The sequence below is a fragment of the Schistocerca nitens genome, chromosome 8 (genome assembly GCF_023898315.1).
Source record: "Schistocerca nitens isolate TAMUIC-IGC-003100 chromosome 8, iqSchNite1.1, whole genome shotgun sequence".
In the NCBI taxonomy this organism is placed as follows: Eukaryota; Metazoa; Arthropoda; class Insecta; order Orthoptera; family Acrididae; genus Schistocerca; species Schistocerca nitens.
Window position 1 is genome coordinate 4,367,851 of NC_064621.1, and position 18,357 is coordinate 4,386,207.

The window sequence follows — 18,357 nt, forward strand, 5'->3', positions numbered from 1 at the left end:
ACGTTTTGAGCGTTTCCTGTGTCACCAGTTTTACATTCCGATGCACCTCTGCTGGTTTACTGTATCCCTTGGACCTTCCCATTGACGATGAAACACAGAAATTGCATCGGAATTAAATATAAGAGACACAATGCCGACTTAAGTACAGGAAGACTGTGTCTTCCTACTGTCTATGTTTTGAGAGTTTCCTGTGACACTAGTTTTACATTCCGATGCACCTCTGCAGGTTTACTGTATCCCTTGGACCTTCCCATTGACGATGAAACACAGAAATTGCATCGAAATTAAATATAAGAGACACAATGCCGACTTTAGAGCAAGAAAACAGTCTTCGTACGGTCAATGTTTTGAGTGTTTCCTGTGTCACCAGTTTTACATTCCGATGCACCTCTGCCGGTTTACTGTATCCCTTTGACCTTCCCTTTCTCGATGAAACACAGAAATCGCATCGGAATTAAATATAAGAGACACAATGCCGACTTAAGTACAGGACGACTGAGTCTTCCTACCGTCTATGTTTTGAGCATTTCCTGTGTCACCAGTTTTACATTCTGATGCACCTCTGCAGGTTTTCTTTATCCATTGGACCTTCCCATTGACGATGAAACACAGAAATTGCATCGGAATTAAATAGAAGAAACACAATTGCGACTTAAGTACAGGAAGACTGAGTCTTCCTACTGTCTATGTTTTGAGCGTTACCTGTGTCAGCAGTTTTACATTCTGATGCACCTCTGCAGGATTACTGTATCCCTTGGACCTTCCCATTGACGATGAAACACAGAAATTGCATCGGAATTAAATATAAGAGACACAATGCCGACTTGAGTACAGGAAGACAGAGTCTTCCTACTGTCTATGTTTTGAGCGTTTTCTGTGTCATCAGTTTTACATTCAGATGCACCTCTGCAGGTTTACTGTATCCCTTGGACCTTCCCATTGACGATGAAAAACAGAAATTGCATCGGAATTAAATATAAGAGACACAATGCCGACTTAAGTACAGGAAGAATGAGTCTTCCTACTGTCTATGTGTTGAGCGATTCCTGTGTCACCAGTTTTACATTCTGATGCACCTCTGCAGGTTTACTGTATCCCGTGGACCTTCCCATTGACGATGAAACACAGAAATTGCATCGGAATTAAATATAAGAGACACAATGCCGACTTAAGTACAGGAAGACTGAGTCTTCCTACTGTCTATGTTTTGAGCGTTTCCTGTGTCACCAGTTTTACATTCCGATGCACCTCTGCAGGTTTACTGTATCCCTTGGACTTTCCCATTGACGATGAAATACAGAAATTTCATCGGAATTAAATATAAGAGACACAATGCCGACTTAAGTGCAAGAAAACAGTCTTCGTACGGTCAATGTTTTGAGCGTTTCCTGTGTCACCAGTTTTACATTCCGATGCACCTCTGCCGGTTTACTGTATCCCTTTGATCTTCCCTTTCGCGATAAAACACAGAAATCGCATCGGAATTAAATATAAGAAACACAATGCCGACTTAAGTACAGGAAGACTGAGTCTTCCTACTGTCTATGTTTTGAGCGTTTCCTGTGTCACCAGTTTTACATTCAGATGCACCTCTGCAGGTTTACTGTATCCCTTTGACCTTCCCTTTCTCGATGAAACACAGAAATCGCATCGGAATTTAATATAAGAAACACAATGCCGACTTAAGTACAGGAAGACTGAGTCTTCCTACTGTCTATGTTTTGAGCGTTTCCTGTGTCACCAGTTTTACATTATAATGCACCTCTGCAGGTTTTCTGTATCCATTGGACCTTCCCATTGACGATGAAGCACAGAAATTGCATCGGAATTAAATATAAGAAACACAATGCCGACTTAAGTACAGGAAGACTGAGTCTTCCTACTGTCTATGAGCGTTTCCGGTGTCAGCAGTTTTACATTCTGATGCACCTCTGCAGGTTTACTGTATCCCTTGGACCTTCCCATTGACGATGAAGCACATAAATTGCATCGGAATTAAATATAAGAGACACAATGCCGACTTAAGTACAGGAAGACTGAGTCTCCCTACTGTCTATGATTTGAGCGTTTTCTGTGTCATCAGTTTTACATTCAGATGCACCTCTGCAGGTTTACTGTATCCCTTGGACCTTCCCATTGACGATGAAAAACAGAAATTGCATCGGAGTAAATATAAGAGACACAATGCCGACTTAAGTACAGGAAGACTAAGTCTTCCTACAGTCTATGTTTTGTGCTTTTCCTGTGTCATCAGTTTTACTTTCCGAGGCACCTCTGCTGGATTACTATATCCCTTGGACCTTCCCATTCACGATGGAACACAGAAATTTCATCGGAAATAAATGTAAGAGACACAATGCCGACTTAAGTACAGGAAGACTGAGTCTTCCTACTGTCTATGTTTTGAGCGTTTCCTGTGTCACTAGTTTTACATTCCGATGCACCACTGCAGGTTTACTGTATCCCTTGGACCTTCTCATTGACGATGAAACACAGAATTTGCATCGGAATTAAATATAAGAGACACAATGCCGACTTAAATACAGGAAGAATGAGTCTTCCTACTGTCTATGTGTTGAGCGTTTCCTGTGTCACCAGTTTTACATTCTGATGCACCTCTGCAGGTTTACTGTATCCCTTGGACCTTCTCGTTGACGATGAAACACAGAAATTGCATCGGAATTAAATATAAGAGACACAATGCCGACTTAAGTACAGGAAGACTGAGTCTTCCTACTGCCTACGTTTTGAGCGTTTCCTGTGTCACCAGTTTTACATTCCGATGCACCTCTGCAGGTTTACTGTATCCCTTGGACCTTCCCATTGGCGATGAGACACAGAAATTGCATCGGAATTAAATATAAGAGACACAATGCCGACTTAAGTACAGGAAGACTGAGTCTTCCTACTGTCTATGTTTTGAGCGTTTCCTGTGACACTAGTATTACATTCCGATGCACCTCTGCAGGTTTACTGTATCCCTTGGACCTTCCCATTGACGATGAAATACAGAAATTGCATCGGAATTAAATATAAGAGACACAATGCTGACTTAAGTACAGGAAGACGTAGTCTTCCTACTGTCTTGTATTGAGCGTGTCCTGTGTCACCAGTTTTACATTCCGATGCACCTCTGCAGGCTTACTGTATCCCTTGGACCTTCCCATTGACGATGAATACAGATATTTCATCGGAATTAAATATAAGAGACACAATGCCGACTTAAGTACAGGAAGACTAAGTCTTCCTATAATTTGAGCGTTTCCTATGTCACCAGTTTTACATTCCGATGCACCTCTACATGTTTACTGTATCCGTTGGACCTTCACAGTGACGATGAAACACAGAAATTGCATCGGAATTAAATATAAGAGACACAATGCCGACTTAAGTACAGGAAGACTGAGTCTTCCTACTGTCTATGTTCTGAGCGTTTCCTGTGACACTAGTATTACATTCCGATGTACCTCTGCAGGTTTACTGTATCCCTTGGACCTTCCCATTGGCGATGAAACACAGAAATTTCATCGGAAATAAATATAAGAGACACAATGCCGACTTAAGTACAGGAAGACTGAGTCTTCCTACTCTCTATGTTTTGAGCGTTTCCTGTGTCACTAGTTTTACATTCCGATGCACCACCGCAGGTTTACTGTATCCCTTGGACCTTCTCGTTGACGATGAAACACAGAAATTGCATCGGAATTAAATATAAGAGACACAATGCCGACTTAAGTACAGGAAGACTGAGTCTTCCTACTGTCTATGTTTTGAGCGTTTCCTGTGACACTAGTATTACATTCCGATGCACCTCTGCAGGTTTACTGTATCCCTTGGACCTTCCCATTGGCGATGAAACACAGAAATTGCATCGGAATTAAATATAAGAGACACAATGCCGACCTAAGTACAGGAGGACTGAGTCTTCCTACTGTCTATGTTTTGAGCGTTTCCTGTGACACTAGTATTACATTCCGATGCACCTCTGCAGGTTTACTGTATCCCTTGGACCTTCCCATTGACGATGAACTACAGAAATTGCATCGGAATTAAATATAAGAGACACAATGCCGACTTAAGTACAGGAAGACTGAGTCTTCCTACTGTCTATGTATTGAGCGTGTCCTGTGTCACCAGTTTTACATTCCGATGCACCTCTGCAGGCTAACTGTATCCCTTGGACCTTCCCATTGACGATGAAACACAGAAATTGCATCGGAATTAAATATAAGAGACACAATGCCGACTTAAGTACAGGAAGACTAAGTCTTCCTATAATTTGAGCGTTTCCTATGTCACCAGTTTTACATTCCGATGCACCTCTACATGTTTACTGTATCCGTTGGACCTTCACAGTGACGATGAAACACAGAAATTGCATCGGAATTAAATATAAGAGACACAATGCCGACTTAAGTACAGGAAGACTGAGTCTTCCTACTGTCTATGTTCTGAGCGTTTCCTGTGACACTAGTATTACATTCCGATGCACCTCTGCAGGCTTACTGTATCACTTGGACCTTCCCATTGACGATGAAACACAGAAATTTCATCGGAAATATATATAAGAGACACAATGCCGACTTAAGTACAGGAAGACTGAGTCTTCCTACTCTCTATGTTTTGAGCGTTTCCTGTGTCACTAGTTTTACATTCCGATGCACCACTGCAGGTTTACTGTATCCCTTGGACCTTCCCATTGTCGAAGAAACGCAGAAATTGCATCGGAATTAAATATAAGAAACACAATGCCGACTTAAGTACAGGAAGACTGAGTCTTCCTACTGTCTATGTTTTGAGCGTTTCCGGTGTCAGCAGTTTTACATTCTGATGCACCTCTGCAGGTTTACTGTATCCCTTGGACCTTCCCATTGACGATGAAGCACATAAATTGCATCGGAATTAAATATAAGAGACACAATGCCGACTTAAGTACAGGAAGACTGAGTCTTCCTACTGTCTATGATTTGAGCGTTTTCTGTGTCATCAGTTTTACATTCAGATGCACCTCTGCAGGTTTACTGTATCCCTTGGACCTTCCCATTGACGATGAAAAACAGAAATTGCATCGGAATTAAATATAAGAGACACAATGCCGACTTAAGTACAGGAAGACTAAGTCTTCCTACAGTCTATGTTTTGTGCTTTTCCTGTGTCATCAGTTTTACTTTCCGAGGCACCTCTGCTGGATTACTATATCCCTTGGACCTTCCCATTCACGATGGAACACAGAAATTTCATCGGAAATAAATGTAAGAGACACAATGCCGACTTAAGTACAGGAAGACTGAGTCATCCTACTGTCTATGTTTTGAGCGTTTCCTGTGTCACTAGTTTTACATTCCGATGCACCACTGCAGGTTTACTGTATCCCTTGGACCTTCCCATTGACGATGAAACACAGAATTTGCATCGGAATTAAATATAAGAGACACAATGCCGACTTAAATACAGGAAGAATGAGTCTTCCTACTGTCTATGTGTTGAGCGTTTCCTGTGTCACCAGTTTTACATTCTGATGCACCTCTGCAGGTTTACTGTATCCCTTGGACCTTCTCGTTGACGATGAAACACAGAAATTGCATCGGAATTAAATATAAGAGACACAATGCCGACTTAAGTACAGGAAGACTGAGTCTTCCTACTGTCTACGTTTTGAGCGTTTCCTGTGTCACCAGTTTTACATTCCGATGCACCTCTGCAGGTTTACTGTATCCCTTGGACCTTCCCATTGGCGATGAGACACAGAAATTGCATCGGAATTAAATATAAGAGACACAATGCCGACTTAAGTACAGGAAGACTGAGTCTTCCTACTGTCTATGTTTTGAGCGTTTCCTGTGACACTAGTATTACATTCCGATGCACCTCTGCAGGTTTACTGTATCCCTTGGACCTTCCCATTGACGATGAAATACAGAAATTGCATCGGAATTAAATATAAGAGACACAATGCTGACTTAAGTACAGGAAGACGTAGTCTTCCTACTGTCTATGTATTGAGCGTGTCCTGTGTCACCAGTTTTACATTCCGATGCACCTCTGCAGGCATACTGTATCCCTTGGACCTTCCCATTGACGATGAAACACAGAAATTGCATCGGAATTAAATATAAGAGACACAATGCCGACTTAAGTACAGGAAGACTGAGTCTTCCTATAATTTGAGCGTTTCCTATGTCACCAGTTTTACATTCCGATGCACCTCTACATGTTTACTGTATCCGTTGGACCTTCACAGTGACGATGAAACACAGAAATTGCATCGGAATTAAATATAAGAGACACAATGCCGACTTAAGTACAGGAAGACTGAGTCTTCCTACTGTCTATGTTTTGAGCGTTTCCTGTGACACTAGTATTACATTCCGATGCACCTCTGCAGGTTTACTGTATCCCTTGGACCTTCCCATTGGCGATGAAACACAGAAATTGCATCGGAATTAAATATAAGAGACACAATGCCGACCTAAGTACAGGAAGACTGAGTCTTCCTACTGTCTATGTTTTGAGCGTTTCCTGTGACACTAGTATTACATTCCGATGCACCTCTGCAGGTTTACTGTATCCCTTGGACCTTCCCATTGACGATGAAATACAGAAATTGCATCGGAATTAAATATAAGAGACACAATGCCGACTTAAGTACAGGAAGACTGAGTCTTCCTACTGTCTATGTATTGAGCGTGTCCTGTGTCACCAGTTTTACATTCCGATGCACCTCTGCAGGCTTACTGTATCCCTTGGACCTTCCCATTGACGATGAAACACAGAAATTGCATCGTAATTAAATATAAGAGACACAATGCCGACTTAAGTACAGGAAGACTAAGTCTTCCTATAATTTGAGCGTTTCCTATGTCACCAGTTTTACATTCCGATGCACCTCTACATGTTTACTGTATCCGTTGGACCTTCACAGTGACGATGAAACACAGAAATTTCATCGGAAATAAATATAAGAGACACAATGCCGACTTAAGTACAGGAAGACTGAGTCTTCCTACTCTCTATGTTTTGAGCGTTTCCTGTGTCACTAGTTTTACATTCCGATACACCACTGCAGGTTTACTGTACCCCTTGGACCTTCCCATTGTCGAAGAAACGCAGAAATTGCATCGGAATTAAATATAAGAGACACAATGCCGACTTAAATACAGGAAGAATGAGTCTTCCTACTGTCTACGTTTTGAGCGTTTCCTGTGTCACCAGTTTTACATTCCGATGCACCTCTGCAGGTTTACTGTATCCCTTGGATCTTCCCATTGACGATGAAACACAGAAATAGCATCGGAATTAAATATAAGAGACACAATGCCGACTTAAGTACAGGAAGACTGAGTCTTCCTACTGTCTATGATTTGAGCGTTTCCTGTGACACTAGTTTTACATTCCGATGCACCTCTGCAGATTTACTGTATCCCTTGGACCTTCCCATTGACGATGAAACACAGAAATTGCATCGAAATTAATTATAAGAGACACAATGCCGACTTAAGTGCAAGAAAACAGTCTTCGTACGGTCAATGTTTTGAGCGTTTCCTGTGTCACCAGTTTTACATTCCGATGCACCTCTGCCGGTTTACTGTATCCCTTTGACCTTCCCATTCTCGATGAAACACAGAAATCGCATCGGAATTAAATATAAGAAACACAATGCCGACTTAAGTACAGGAAGACTGAGTCTTCCTACTGTCTATGTTTTGAGCGTTTCCTGTGTCACCAGTTTTACATTCTAATGCACCTCTGCAGGTTTTCTGTATCCATTGGACTTCCCATTGACGATGAAGCACAGAAATTGCATCGGAATTAAATATAAGAAACACAATGCCGACTTAAGTACAGGAAGACTGAGTCTTCCTAATGTCTATGTTTTGTGCGTTTCCGGTGTCACCAGTTTTACATTCTGATGCACCTCTGCAGGATTACTGTATCCCTTGGACCTTCCCATTGACGATGAAACACAGAAATTGCATCGGAATTAAATATAAGAGACACAATGCCGACTTAAGTACAGGAAGACTAAGTCTTCCTACTGTCTATGTTATGAGCTTTTCCTGTGTCTTCAGTTTTACTTTCCGATGCACCTCTGCAGGATTACTATATCCCTTGGACCTTCCCATTCACGATGGAACACAGAAATTTCATCGGAAATAAATATAAAAGACACAATGCCGACTTAAGTACAGGAAGACTGAGTCTTCCTAATGTCTATGTTTTGAGCATTTCCTGTGTCACTAGTTTTACATTCCGATGCACCACTGCCGGTTTACTGTATCCCTAGGACCTTCCCATTGGCGAAGAAACACCGAATTTGCAGCGGAATTAAATATAAGAGACACAATGCCGACTTAAATACAGGAAGAATGAGTCTTCCTACTGTCTATGTGTTGAGCGTTTCCTGTGTCACCAGTTTTACATTCTGATGCACCTCTGCAGGTTTACTGTATCCCTTGGACCGTCTCGTTGACGATGAAACACAGAAATTGCATCGGAATTAAATATAAGAGACACAATGCCGACTTAAGTACAGGAAGACTGAGTCTTCCTACTGTCTATGTTTTGAGCGTGTCCTGTGTCACCACTTTTACATTCCGATGCACCTCTGCAGGCTTACTGTATCCCTTGGACCTTCCCATTGACGATGAAACACAGAAATTGCATCGGAATTAAATATAAGAGACACAATGCCGACTTAAGTACAGGAAGACTGAGTCTACCTATAACTTGAGCGTTTCCTGTGTCACCAGTTTTACATTCCGATGCACCTCTACATGTTTACTGTATCCGTTGGACCTTCACAGTGACGATGAAACACAGAAATTTCATCGGAATTAAATATAAGACACACAATGCCGACTTAAGTACAGGTAGACTAAGTCTTCCTACTGTCTATGTTTTGAGCGTTTCCTGTGTCATCAGTTTTCCTTTCCGATACACCTCTGCAGGTTTACTATATACCTTGGACCTTCCCATTCACGATGAAACACAGAAATTTCATCGGAAATAAATATAAGAGACACAATGCCGACTTAAGTATAGGAAGACTGAGTCTTCCTGCTTTCTATGTTTTGAGCGTTTCCTGTGTCACCAGTTTTACATTCTGATGCTCCTCTGCAGGCCTTCTGTATCCATTGGACCTTCCCATTCACGATGTAACAAAGAAATTGCATCGGAATTAAATATAAGAGACACAATGCCGACTTAAGTACAGGAAAACTGAGTCTTCGTACTGTCTATGCTTTGAGCGTTTCCTGTGTCACCAGTTTTAGATTCTGATGCACCTCTGCAGGTTTTCTGTATCCATTGGACCTTCTCATTGACGATGAAACACAGAAATTGAATCGGAATTAAATATAAGACACACAATGCCGACTTAAGTACAGGAAGACGGAGTCTTCCTACTGTCTATGATTTGAGCTTTTCCTGTGTCACCAGTTTTACATTCCGATGCACCTCTGGAGGTTTCCTGTATCCCTTGGACCTTCCCATTGAAGATGAAACACAGAAATTGCATCGGAGTTAAATATAAGAGACACAATGCCGACTTAAGTACAGGAAGACTGAGTCTTCCTACTGTCTATGTTTTGAGCGTTTCCTGTGTCACCAGTTTTACTTTCCGATGCACCTCTGCAGGTTTACTATATCCCTTGGACCTTCCCATTGACGATGAAACACAGAAATTGCATCGGAATTAAATATAAGGGACACAATGCCGACTTAAGTACAGCAAGACTAATTCTTCCTACTGTCTATGTTTTGAGCGTTTCCTGTGTCATCAGTTTTACTTTCCGATGCACCTCTGCAGGTTTACTATATCCCTTGGACCTTCCCATTCACGATGAAACACAGAAATTTCATCGGAAATTAATATAAGAGACACAATGCCGACTTAAGTACAGGAAGACTGAGTCTTCCTACTGTCTATGATTTTAACGTTTCCTGTGTCACTAATTTTACATTCCGATGCACCTCTGCAGGTTTACTGTATCCCTTGGACCTTCCCATTGACGATGAAACACAGAAATTGCATCGGAATTAAATATAAGAGACACAATGACGACTTAAGTGCAGGAAGACTGAGTCTTCCTACTGTCTATAATTTGAGCGTTTCCTGTATCACCAGTTTTACATTCCGGTGCACATCTACAGGTTTTCTGTATCCCTTCGACCTTCACAGTGACGATGAAACACAGAAATTGCATCGGAATAAAATATAAGAGACACAATGCCGACTTAAATACAAGAAAACAGTCTTCTTACAGTTAATGCTTTGAGCGTTTCCTGTGTCACCAGTTTTACATTACGATGCACCTCTGCAGGTTTACTGTATCCCTTGGACTTTCCCATTGGCGTTGAAACACACAAATTGCATCGAATTTAAATATAAGAGACACAATGCCGACTTAAGTACAGGAAGACTGAGTCTTCCTACTGTCTATGTTTTGAGCGTTTCCTGTGTCACCAGTTTTACATTCTGATGCACCTCTGCAGGTTTTCTGTATCCATTGGAGCCTCCCATTGACGATGAAACACAGAAATTGCATTGGAATTAAATACAAGAAACACAATGACGACTTAAGTTCAGGAAGACTGAGTCTTCCTACTGTCTATGTTTCGAGCGTTTCCTGTGTCAGCAGTTTTACATTCTGATGCACCTCTGCAGGATTACTGTATCCCTTAGACCTTTCCATTGACGATGAAACACAGAAATTGCATCGGAATTAAATATAAGAGACACAATGCCGACTTAAGTACAGGAAGACTAAGTCTTCCTACTGTGTATGTTTTGAGCGTTTCCTGTATCATCAGTTTTACTTTCCGATGCACCGCTGCAGGATTACTATATCCCTTGGACCTTCCCATTCACGATGGAACACAGAAATTTCAACGGAAATAAATATAAGAGACACAATGCCGACTTAAGTACAGGAAGACTGAGTCTTCCTACTGTCTATGTTTTGAGCGTTTCCTGTGTCACCAGTTTTACATTCCGATGCACCTCTGCAGGTTTACTGTTTCCCTTGGACCTTCCCATTGACGATGAAACACAGATTTTGCATCGGAATTAAATATAAGAGACAGAATGCCGACTTAAGTACAGGAAGAATGAGTCTTCCTACTGTCTATGAGTTGAGCGTTTCCTGTGTCACCAGTTTTACATTCTGATGCATCTCTGCAGGTTTACTGAATCCCTTGGACCTTCCCATTGACGATGAAACACAGAAATTTCATCGGAAATAAATATAAGAGACACAATGCCGACTTAAGTACAGGAAGACTGAGTCTTCCTACTGTCTATGTTTTGAGCGTTTCCTGTGTCACCAGTTTTACATTCCGATGCACCTCTGCAGGTTTACTGTATCCCTTGGACCTTCCCATTGACGATGAAACACAGAAATTGCATCGGAATGAAATATAAGAGACACAATGCCGACTTAAGTACAGGAAGACAGAGTCTTCCTACTGTCTATGTTTGAGCGTTTCCTGTGTCACTAGTTTTACATTCCGATGCACCACTGCAGGTTTCCTGTATCCCTTGGACCTTCCCATTGACGATGAAACACAGGAATTGAATCGGAATTAAATATAAAAGACACAATGCCGACTTAAGTACAGGAAGAATGAGTCTTCCTACTGTCTATGTGTTGAGCGTTTCCTGTGTCACCAGTTTTACATTCTGATGCACCTCTGCAGGTTTACTGTATCCCTTGGACCTTCCCATTGACGATGAAAAACAGAAATTGCATCGGAATTAAATATAAGAGGCACAATGCCGACTTAAGTACAGGAAGACTGAGTCTTCCTAATGTCTATGCTTTGAGCGTTTCCTGTGTCACCAGTTTTACATTCCGATGCACCTCTGCAGGTTTACTGTATCCCTTGGACCTTCCCATTGACGATGAAACACAGAAATTGCATCGAAATTAAATATAAGAGACACAATGCCGACTTAAGTGCAAGAAAACAGTCTTCGTACGGTCAATGTTTTGAACGTTTCCTGTGTCACCAGTTTTACATTCCGATGCACCTCTGCCGGTTTACTGTATCCCTTTGACCTTCCCTTTCTCGATGAAACACAGAAATCGCATCGGAATTAAATATAAGAGACACAATGCCGACTTAAGTACAAGAAGACTGAGTCTTCCTACCGTCTATGTTTTGAGCGTTTCCTGTGTCACCAGTTTTACATTCTGATGCACCTCTGCGGGTTTTCTTTATCCATTGGACCTTCCCATTGACGATGAAACACAGAAATTGCATCGGAATTAAATATAAGAAACACAATTGCGACTTAAGTACAGGAAGACTGAGTCTTCCTACTGTCTATGTTTTGAGCGTTTCCTGTGTCAGCAGTTTTACATTCTATTGCACCTCTGCAGGATTACTGTATCCCTTGGACCTTCCCATTGACGATGAAACACAGAAATTGCATCGGAATTAAATATAAGAGACACAATGCCGACTTAAGTACAGGAAGACAGAGTCTTCCTAGTGTCTATGTTTTGAGCGTTTTCTGTGTCATCAGTTTTACATTCAGATGCACCTCTGCAGGTTTACTGTATCCCTTGGACCTTCCCTTTGACGATGAAAAACAGAAATTGCATCGGAATTAAATATAAGAGACACAATGCCGACTTAAGTACAGGAAGACTAAGTCTTCCTACTGTCTATGTTATGAGCTTTTCCTGTGTCATCAGTTTTACTTTCCGATGCACCTCTGCAGGATTACTATATCCCTTGGACCTTCCCATTCACGATGGAACACAGAAATTTCATCGGAAATAAATATAAGAGACACAATGCCGACTTAAGTACAGGAAGACTGAGTCTTCCTAATGTCTATGTTTTGAGCATTTCCTGTGTCACTAGTTTTACATTCCGATGCACCACTGCCGGTTTACTGTATCCCTAGGACCTTCCCATTGACGAAGAAACACCGAATTTGCAGCGGAATTAAATATAAGAGACACAATGCCGACTTAAATACAGGAAGAATGAGTCTTCCTACTGTCTATGTGTTGAGCGTTTCCTGTGTCACCAGTTTTACATTCTGATGCACCTCTGCAGGTTTACTGTATCCCTTGGACCGTCTCGTTGACGATGAAACACAGAAATTGCATCGGAATTAAATATAAGAGACACAATGCCGACTTAAGTACAGGAAGACTGAGTCTTCCTACTGTCTATGTTTTGAGCGTGTCCTGTGTCACCACTTTTACATTCCGATGCACCTCTGCAGGCTTACTGTATCCCTTGGACCTTCCCATTGACGATGAAACACAGAAATTGCATCGGAATTAAATATAAGAGACACAATGCCGACTTAAGTACAGGAAGACTGAGTCTACCTATAACTTGAGCGTTTCCTGTGTCACCAGTTTTACATTCCGATGCACCTCTACATGTTTACTGTATCCGTTGGACCTTCACAGTGACGATGAAACACAGAAATTTCATCGGAATTAAATATAAGACACACAATGCCGACTTAAGTACAGGTAGACTAAGTCTTCCTACTGTCTATGTTTTGAGCGTTTCCTGTGTCATCAGTTTTCCTTTCCGATACACCTCTGCAGGTTTACTATATACCTTGGACCTTCCCATTCACGATGAAACACAGAAATTTCATCGGAAATAAATATAAGAGACACAATGCCGACTTAAGTATAGGAAGACTGAGTCTTCCTGCTTTCTATATTTTGAGCGTTTCCTGTGTCACCAGTTTTACATTCTGATGCTCCTCTGCAGGCCTTCTGTATCCATTGGACCTTCCCATTCACGATGTAACAAAGAAATTGCATCGGAATTAAATATAAGAGACACAATGCCGACTTAAGTACAGGAAAACTGAGTCTTCGTACTGTCTATGCTTTGAGCGTTTCCTGTGTCACCAGTTTTAGATTCTGATGCACCTCTGCAGGTTTTCTGTATCCATTGGACCTTCTCATTGACGATGAAACACAGAAATTGAATCGGAATTAAATATAAGACACACAATGCCGACTTAAGTACAGGAAGACGGAGTCTTCCTACTGTCTATGATTTGAGCTTTTCCTGTGTCACCAGTTTTACATTCCGATGCACCTCTGGAGGTTTCCTGTATCCCTTGGACCTTCCCATTGAAGATGAAACACAGAAATTGCATCGGAGTTAAATATAAGAGACACAATGCCGACTTAAGTACAGGAAGACTGAGTCTTCCTACTGTCTATGTTTTGAGCGTTTCCTGTGTCACCAGTTTTACTTTCCGATGCACCTCTGCAGGTTTACTATATCCCTTGGACCTTCCCATTGACGATGAAACACAGAAATTGCATCGGAATTTAATATAAGGGACACAATGCCGACTTAAGTACAGCAAGACTAATTCTTCCTACTGTCTATGTTTTGAGCGTTTCCTGTGTCATCAGTTTTACTTTCCGATGCACCTCTGCAGGTTTACTATATCCCTTGGACCTTCCCATTCACGATGAAACACAGAAATTTCATCGGAAATTAATATAAGAGACACAATGCCGACTTAAGTACAGGAAGACTGAGTCTTCCTACTGTCTATGATTTTAACGTTTCCTGTGTCACTAATTTTACATTCCGATGCACCTCTGCAGGTTTACTGTATCCCTTGGACCTTCCCATTGACGATGAAACACAGAAATTGCATCGGAATTAAATATAAGAGACACAATGACGACTTAAGTGCAGGAAGACTGAGTCTTCCTACTGTCTATAATTTGAGCGTTTCCTGTATCACCAGTTTTACATTCCGGTGCACATCTACAGGTTTTCTGTATCCCTTCGACCTTCACAGTGACGATGAAACACAGAAATTGCATCGGAATAAAATATAAGAGACACAATGCCGACTTAAATACAAGAAAACAGTCTTCTTACAGTTAATGCTTTGAGCGTTTCCTGTGTCACCAGTTTTACATTACGATGCACCTCTGCAGGTTTACTGTATCCCTTGGACTTTCCCATTGGCGTTGAAACACACAAATTGCATCGAATTTAAATATAAGAGACACAATGCCGACTTAAGTACAGGAAGACTGAGTCTTCCTACTGTCTATGTTTTGAGCGTTTCCTGTGTCACCAGTTTTACATTCTGATGCACCTCTGCAGGTTTTCTGTATCCATTGGAGCCTCCCATTGACGATGAAACACAGAAATTGCATTGGAATTAAATACAAGAAACACAATGACGACTTAAGTTCAGGAAGACTGAGTCTTCCTACTGTCTATGTTTCGAGCGTTTCCTGTGTCAGCAGTTTTACATTCTGATGCACCTCTGCAGGATTACTGTATCCCTTAGACCTTTCCATTGACGATGAAACACAGAAATTGCATCGGAATTAAATATAAGAGACACAATGCCGACTTAAGTACAGGAAGACTAAGTCTTCCTACTGTGTATGTTTTGAGCGTTTCCTGTATCATCAGTTTTACTTTCCGATGCACCGCTGCAGGATTACTATATCCCTTGGACCTTCCCATTCACGATGGAACACAGAAATTTCAACGGAAATAAATATAAGAGACACAATGCCGACTTAAGTACAGGAAGACTGAGTCTTCCTACTGTCTATGTTTTGAGCGTTTCCTGTGTCACCAGTTTTACATTCCGATGCACCTCTGCAGGTTTACTGTTTCCCTTGGACCTTCCCATTGACGATGAAACACAGATTTTGCATCGGAATTAAATATAAGAGACAGAATGCCGACTTAAGTACAGGAAGAATGAGTCTTCCTACTGTCTATGAGTTGAGCGTTTCCTGTGTCACCAGTTTTACATTCTGATGCATCTCTGCAGGTTTACTGAATCCCTTGGACCTTCCCATTGACGATGAAACACAGAAATTGCATCGAAATTAAATATAAGAGACACAATGCCGACTTAAGTGCAAGAAAACAGTCTTCGTACGGTCAATGTTTTGAACGTTTCCTGTGTCACCAGTTTTACATTCCGATGCACCTCTGCCGGTTTACTGTATCCCTTTGACCTTCCCTTTCTCGATGAAACACAGAAATCGCATCGGAATTAAATATAAGAGACACAATGCCGACTTAAGTACAAGAAGACTGAGTCTTCCTACCGTCTATGTTTTGAGCGTTTCCTGTGTCACCAGTTTTACATTCTGATGCACCTCTGCGGGTTTTCTTTATCCATTGGACCTTCCCATTGACGATGAAACACAGAAATTGCATCGGAATTAAATATAAGAAACACAATTGCGACTTAAGTACAGGAAGACTGAGTCTTCCTACTGTCTATGTTTTGAGCGTTTCCTGTGTCAGCAGTTTTACATTCTATTGCACCTCTGCAGGATTACTGTATCCCTTGGACCTTCCCATTGACGATGAAACACAGAAATTGCATCGGAATTAAATATAAGAGACACAATGCCGACTTAAGTACAGGAAGACAGAGTCTTCCTAGTGTCTATGTTTTGAGCGTTTTCTGTGTCATCAGTTTTACATTCAGATGCACCTCTGCAGGTTTACTGTATCCCTTGGACCTTCCCTTTGACGATGAAAAACAGAAATTGCATCGGAATTAAATATAAGAGACACAATGCCGACTTAAGTACAGGAAGACTAAGTCTTCCTACTGTCTATGTTATGAGCTTTTCCTGTGTCATCAGTTTTACTTTCCGATGCACCTCTGCAGGATTACTATATCCCTTGGACCTTCCCATTCACGATGGAACACAGAAATTTCATCGGAAATAAATATAAGAGACACAATGCCGACTTAAGTACAGGAAGACTGAGTCTTCCTAATGTCTATGTTTTGAGCATTTCCTGTGTCACTAGTTTTACATTCCGATGCACCACTGCCGGTTTACTGTATCCCTAGGACCTTCCCATTGACGAAGAAACACCGAATTTGCAGCGGAATTAAATATAAGAGACACAATGCCGACTTAAATACAGGAAGAATGAGTCTTCCTACTGTCTATGTGTTGAGCGTTTCCTGTGTCACCAGTTTTACATTCTGATGCACCTCTGCAGGTTTACTGTATCCCTTGGACCGTCTCGTTGACGATGAAACACAGAAATTGCATCGGAATTAAATATAAGAGACACAATGCCGACTTAAGTACAGGAAGACTGAGTCTTCCTACTGTCTATGTTTTGAGCGTGTCCTGTGTCACCACTTTTACATTCCGATGCACCTCTGCAGGCTTACTGTATCCCTTGGACCTTCCCATTGACGATGAAACACAGAAATTGCATCGGAATTAAATATAAGAGACACAATGCCGACTTAAGTACAGGAAGACTGAGTCTTCCTATAACTTGAGCGTTTCCTGTGTCACCAGTTTTACATTCCGATGCACCTCTACATGTTTACTGTATCCGTTGGACCTTCACAGTGACGATGAAACACAGAAATTGCATCGGAATTAAATATAAGACACACAATGCCGACTTAAGTACAGGTAGACTAAGTCTTCCTACTGTCTATGTTTTGAGCGTTTCCTGTGTCATCAGTTTTCCTTTCCGATACACCTCTGCAGGTTTACCATATACCTTGGACCTTCCCATTCACGATGAAACACAGAAATTTCATCGGAAATAAATATAAGAGACACAATGCCGACTTAAGTATAGGAAGACTGAGTCTTCCTGCTTTCTATGTTTTGAGCGTTTCCTGTGTCACCAGTTTTACATTCTGATGCTCCTCTGCAGGCCTTCTGTATCCATTGGACCTTCCCATTCACGATGTAACAAAGAAATTGCATCGGAATTAAATATAAGAGACACAATGCCGACTTAAGTACAGGAAAACTGAGTCTTCGTACTGTCTATGCTTTGAGCGTTTCCTGTGTCACCAGTTTTAGATTCTGATGCACCTCTGCAGGTTTTCTGTATCCATTGGACCTTCCCATTGACGATGAAACACAGAAATTGAATCGGAATGAAATATAAGACACACAATGCCGACTTAAGTACAGGAAGACGGAGTCTTCCTACTGTCTATGATTTGAGCTTTTCCTGTGTCACCAGTTTTACATTCCGATGCACCTCTGGAGGTTTCCTGTATCCCTTGGACCTTCCCATTGAAGATGAAACACAGAAATTGCATCGGAGTTAAATATAAGAGACACAATGCCGACTTAAGTACAGGAAGACTGAGTCTTCCTACTGTCTATGTTTTGAGCGTTTCCTGTGTCACCAGTTTTACTTTCCGATGCACCTCTGCAGGTTTACTATATCCCTTGGACCTTCCCATTGACGATGAAACACAGAAATTGCATCGGAATTAAATATAAGGGACACAATGCCGACTTAAGTACAGCAAGACTAATTCTTCCTACTGTCTATGTTTTGAGCGTTTCCTGTGTCATC